Below are 6637 nucleotides of genomic sequence, written 5' to 3' on the forward strand. Positions count from 1 at the left end.
TTCCCATATTGTATTGATTGTTTGTAGACCAAGAACAAGCGGAACAAATCTGGAAAGGGACATATCAAGTTTCTTAGGGTTTCAAGCTTGTTTCGAGGTAGGTGATGGTTGTGATTCTATGATTGTGTGATGTATGTTTGTTCGTGCTTCATTATGATACTTGTATATGCATGAATGTTGCAACGTTGATCACATTTGTTGTAGAAGAGATAGAGGAATGATGATTGCCATGAAATCATGACTTAAATGTATGATCTTGATGATATACTTGTGATTGTGATTGTGGTGTGTTGAATGGATCGGTTGCCACATTCTGACATAACTAACTTGGATCGGTTGCCACGTTTCGGCATGCTAACTGTTTGGGTTTGGGTTCCATGAGAGGACCAATGATTTGATAGATAATGTGAAGTTGTTCGTTGTTTGTAAATGTTGATAATATTGTATATATTGATATATATGCATGTGATTATAATATTGTCTTGACTTGCTTATGTTGCACTAGTGGGATAGCTGCGTGATCCTACCAGTACAATATGGTTGTGTATTGATACTGCACTTGCTCTTATTTTTGTTGAGTACATGGCATCTTCAAGCGGCTATTGACAGACCTCGCTTAGAAGATCAATGATCATCGCTTCGAATTCAAGGGTGAGCCAATTCTTCCGGGCAGCCATGTGATTCTCTTTCGTCTATGTCCACCATTTCCGGACTTAGACATTTGTTTTAGCTAGTTGATTAGTTCATTAGTTGGGGTTGTATCCCTTTCTTGTTTAGACTTGGTTCATTGTTATAATGTTTTGGTACATTGACTTTCAGGTTCTAGGTTATTTCTTCCGCAATGTTTAGTTCGTTGTTAGACTTTTGTTGGATTTTATGGAAACTCCCTATTTATTTCCCTAGTATTTAACTTGCTTCCATAATTTAAATGCCTTAGTTTTGGTTTAGTTGCTTGGTTTGGGTTGTAGTAGTGGTTCTCCCACCGGAGAGTTAGTGTGGGTGCCAATCACGACGGTCTGGGTTGTAACAAAGTTGGTATCAGAGCCTACGTTAATTGATCTCGATGTACCGAAACGAGTCTAATAGAGTCTCGCGGAACGGTATGGGGACGCCTTTGCTTTTTTTTGAGAAGCTACTGGACTTTAGGAAATCTCTTTGTTTTCTCTTGCCTCCTCTCGTGCTATGACTTGATTCCAATTGGTATCTGTCGATTCAAATTGGTATCTAACCTCTTTCACTCTTCTGTCCGCAGATGGTTAACACTAAATTCAATGGCGTCAGTCCCGTAGCTTCCGTTAATGTTCTGATTGAGGAATCTGTAGTGAGAGGTCGCAGTCGAGGTAGGGGTAGAGGCCGTGGAAGAGTAGAACTTGCTGGAAATGGAGCTCCTATTGATAATGCTCCTATGAATAAGAACCCTCATGCGCATCATGAAAAGATAGAGGAGAATGTTGATGTTGATATTGAGGATTTGGGACAAGAGGGAGAGGTGCAGACTGAGACTACAAGTGTTCCTCATTTGGATCCAATGTTAGCTCAACAGATCATGTCATTCTTAAAGGGATTGGTTGGTCCTGGAGTGCTTCCTTTTGTTCAAGCAACTCAAGTTCCTACTAATCCTCCTGTTGCTAGCACTGCGCCCAAGGTGGGTGGGACTGGAGGTAATGATGCTTTCTTCCGTCCTTTGTTGGGCTCTGTTATGACTGGTAATGAACATGAAATGTTGACTAAGTTTCTGAAGCTAAAGCCTCCTGTGTTTCTTGGTTCTGAGAATGAGGATGCTTATGAGTTCATTCTGGATTGCTATGAAAGACTTCATAAACTGGGTATTGTTCATCAACATGGGTTTGAGTTTGTGTATTTCCAACTTCAAGGTAAGGCTAAGCAGTAGTGGAGAGCTTATATGGCATGCAGATCTTCTACTTTACCTCCACTTAGTTGGACCCAATTTCATGCTCTGTTTCTAAAGAAGTATGTGCCTAGGACTTTGAGGGACCGCAAGAAAGATGAGTTCATGGCTTTGGAGCAAGGTGGTATGACTGTGGCTGCTTATGATGCCAAGTTCCATGCTTTGTCTAGATATGCTACTCAATTGGTGACTACTGAGGAAGAGAGAATTCAGTTATTTATTCAGATTAAATTCTGAGTTGCAAGTATTATCTGTTCATATGACTTCTGCAGGGTGAAACTTTAATGAGGTGATATACTATGTTAAGAAAGTGGAGGGGGTGAGGCGAGACGGTCAAGCTAAGTTATGGGCAAAAAGGGACCAAGAACTCGGGTAACTTTCAAGGTTCTTATTCCAAGGGGTCCGGAAGGCCAACGCTTGCAGCCAAGCCAATTCAGTCCGCTATGCCCACCTCTATAGGTAGTTACTCGGAAACTCCATCTTATAATTTTCAGGATAGCCAGGGAGTCGCGCCTTCGATGGGCGGTAGATCATCTTTTGATCATATTTGTTACAACTGTGGAGAACCTGGGCATATGAGGAGAGATGTCCCCACCCACGTGTGTTAGATTTCGCGTAGCAACAGTCTAGAGCAGTGGTACCCGCGGGGAATGGTAATAATGGTCGAGGGCGTCCACAAGGTGGGCGAGGAGGTAATCAGCGAGGCCATAGAGGTAGAGGAAATGGTAATGGTAACAGAGGTAGGGGTAACGCGCAACCAGACAGGGAAATGGCTCGTCATGATGATAGGGCTCAGTGTTATGCTTTTTTGGGCAAGAATGAGGCGGAGGCGTCTGATGCAGTGATCACATGTACTATTCTTGTCTGTGACCGGATGGCTAATATGTTGTTTGATCCGAGTTTTACTTATTCATATGTATCCATGAGATTTGCCTCAAATTTTGATATGATTTGTGATATTCTTGATGCCCATATTCGTGTTTCTACCCCAGTGGGAGAGTCAGTCATAGTTACCCATGTCTATCGTGCTTGTCCTATTTTGTTTATGGGATTTCAAACTTGGGTTGATTTAGTGATTTTGGATATGATTGACTTTGACATAATCTTAGGCATGACTTGGTTGTCCCCCTATTATGATATGCTTAATTGTAATACTAAGTCTGTAACTCTAGAATTTATGGGAAGGGAAAAATTAGAGTGGAAAGGGGTGTACATGCCTAAGCAAGTTAAGATTATATCCTCTATTCGGGCTAGTGAACTGGTAGAGTAGGGTTGTTTGGCTTATTTGGCTCATATTAGGGATGTTGAGATTGAGGATCCATCAATTGGGTCTATTTCTGTGGTATCAAAATTTATAGAAGTGTTTCCTAATGATTTGCCTGGTATGCCTCCGAATAGAGATATAGATTTTTGCATTGATTTAGAGCGTGTTACGCGTCCCATTTCTATCCCTTCATATCGCATGGCTCCGGCAGAATTAAGAGAGCTTAAGGCTCAAATCCAAGAACTTCTTGATAAAGGATTTATTCATCCTAGTGCTTCCCCATAGGGTTCTCCAGTTCGGTTTGTTAAGAAAAATGATGGTAGTATGAGAATGTGTATAGATTACCGGTAATTGAATAGGATCACTATTCAAAATAAGTATCCCTTGCCTCGAATAGATGATCTTTTTGACCAATTGCAAGGTGCATCAATTTTCTCTAAGATTGGTCTAAGATCCGGTTACCATCAATTGAAAATTAGGCCTAAGGATGTGCCCAAGACGGCATTTAGAACTCGTTATGGGGACTATGAGTTTTTGGTTATGTCTTTTGGTTTGACCAATGCGCCTGCACCTTTCATGAGTCTGAGGAATGGGGTGTTCAAACCATTTCTTGATTCATTCGTTATAGTTTTCATTGATGATATTTTGGTTTATTCGAAAAGTGAGGAAGAGCATGCCGACCATTTTCATAGTGTTTTGGGTGTTCTTGGGAAGCAAAAGCTATATGCTAAATTTTCTAAGTGTGAATTTTAGTTGAAATCGGTTGCATTCTTTGAATGGTAGATCCTCAAAAGATTGAGGTTGTTAAGAATTGGGTCCGACCAAGTTTTGTGGCTGAAGTTAGGAGTTTTGTAGGGGTCGCTAGCTATTATCGTCGATTTGTGAAAATTTTTGCTTCTATTGCCACTCACTTGACTAATTTGACCAAAAAGGAGATACCATTTGAATGGACTGAAAAATGTGAGGATAGCTTTCAAAAGCTCAAGACTCTTTTGACCACCACACCTATTTTAGCATTACCGGTTAAGGATAAAGATTTTATTGTTTATTGTGATACTTCTCATTCTAGGTTGGGTGTTGTGTTGATGCAGGATAAGAATGTTATAGCTTATGCCTCGCGTCAATTGAAGGTGCATAAGAGGAATTATCCAACGCATGATTTAGAGTTGGCAGCGGTAGTGTTTACTCTCAAGATATGGTGGCATTACCTCTATGGTGTTAAGTGTGAAGTGTTTACTGATCATCGTAGTTTGCAGCATGTTTTCACTCAAAAGGATCTGAATTTGAGACAACGAAGGTGGATAGAGTTACTTAAAGATTATGATGTGACCATTCAATACCATCCGGGCAAGGCTAATATGGTGGCAGACGCTTTGAGTCGAAAAGCGGTAAGCATGGGTAGTTTAGCTTGCTTGAGTGTATCCAAGCGACCTTTGGCTAAGAAAATTCAGACCTTAGAGTGTAAGTTCATACAATTGGGCATATCAGAAAGAGGTGGGGTGCTAGTTAGTATTAAGGTGAGGGCTACATTCATTGAGAAGATCAAGGCCAAACAATTTGAATATGAGAAATTTGGAGGAACTTAGAAAGAAGACTGCGATTGGTAAGGCACAAGAGACAACTCTTGATACAGATGGTGTGCTAAATTTCAAGGGGAGAATATGTGTTCCTAGAGTAGATGGCTTGATTGAGAAATTATTGGCAGAGTCTCCTGGTTCACGATATTCTATTCATCCGGGTGTGACCAAGATGTATAGAGATCTGAAGTAAATTTATTGTTGGTCGGGCATAAAGAAATACATAGCGCAGTTTGTAGTGAAGTGTCAAAATTGTCAACAAGTGAAATATGAACATCAAAGGCCTGCAAGCTTACTTCAAAGAATGTCAATTCTGGAATGGAAGTGGAAAAGAATAGCCATGGACTTTGTGGTTGGTTTTCCTAAGACTTTGGGGAAGTTTGATTCTATTTGGGTAGTGGTTGATAGATTGACTAAGTCAGCCCATTTTATTCCGGTAAAATAGGTTATAATGCTGAACAATTGGCTAAAGTTTATCTGAAAGAGATAGTGAGGTTGCACGGGGTGCCCCTTTTTAGCATTTCAAACCGTGGTACCCAATTAACATCCAAGTTTTGGAGGAAATTGCATGATGAATTGGGCACACAACTCACTTTTAGTACAACCTTCCACCCACAGACGGATAGGCAATCGGAGAGGACTATTCAAGTGTTGGAAGACATGTTGAGGGCATGTGTGATTGATTTTGGAGGGGATTGGGATAAGTTCTTACATTTGTGTGAGTTCTCCTATAATAATAGTTATCACTCCAGCATTGATATTGTACCATTTGAGGCACTCTATAGAAGGGGATGTAGATCACTCATATGATGGTCTGAGGCTGGAGATGTGAAACATTTGAGGGTAGATTTAGTGAAGGATGCTCAAGATAAGGTGAGAAGTATTCAAGCTAAGCTTCTAGCAGCCCAGAGTAGACAAAAAAGTATGCGGATCATAAGGTAAGAGACATGGTATTTCAATCCGGTGAAAATGTTCTTCTTAAGGTATCACCCATGAAAGGGGTGATGAGATTTGGTAAGAAGGGCAAGCTAAGTCCTAGATACATTAGTCCATTTGAGATTCTTGAATGTGTGGGACCGATAGCGTATAGATTGGCTTTACCTCAAAATCTATCGTGTGTTCATCAGGTATTTCATGTATCCATGTTGAAGAGGTATCTTGGTGACGGGGATTATATCATTAAGTGGGACTCAATTGTGTTAGACAAGGCCCTCCAATATGAGGAGGAACCAATTGCAATTCTTGTTCGTTATGTGCGTAAGTTGAGGACCAAGGAGATTAAATCCATGAAGGTTAAATGGAAACATCATCCAATTGAGGAAGCTACTTGGGAAATCGAGAGGGACATGCGAGAGAAGTATCCCCAATTGTTCGTCAATTTAGGTACTACTTCATCCCTTCCTTAGCCTATTTTTCTAAGTTTGTCACTCAGGGACGGGTGATGGGAAAATTGGTATCTATTGTAATGACCTATTCCCGTCGTTATAGAAAAGCCAACAGGAGTGGGGCCGGAAAACTTTTTCGTAGTATTTGAATTTTCCCAACCTTGTCCAAATTTGAACGAAATCGGAGTCCTTGAGGTGAAGGTAAATCTAGTAACAATCGGGTGAAGTAATTATGTTTTTGATTACATGAGTAGTTAGATAACTCACTGAAGAATCCATACGACCTTACGAAATTGAATTCGGGTGAGTAGAACTCCCGAAATCGATCTTGGCGTAAAGGGTATTTTCTGAGCATCACGGGTTAGAGGTGTGTTGTGAAATGAGAATTTTGAAATTCTTGAATTAGCTCTCTGGTTCGAGAATGCTGCCTTGGCGCCGCTTTTCTCCGCTCTGGCGGGCTCGACGAGAATTAAAGTCGTTAATAAACCCCTAAACGACCAAT

Source organism: Solanum tuberosum, unplaced genomic scaffold (assembly GCF_000226075.1).
Source record: "Solanum tuberosum cultivar DM 1-3 516 R44 unplaced genomic scaffold, SolTub_3.0 scf00122, whole genome shotgun sequence".
NCBI classification, from domain to species: Eukaryota; Viridiplantae; Streptophyta; class Magnoliopsida; order Solanales; family Solanaceae; genus Solanum; species Solanum tuberosum.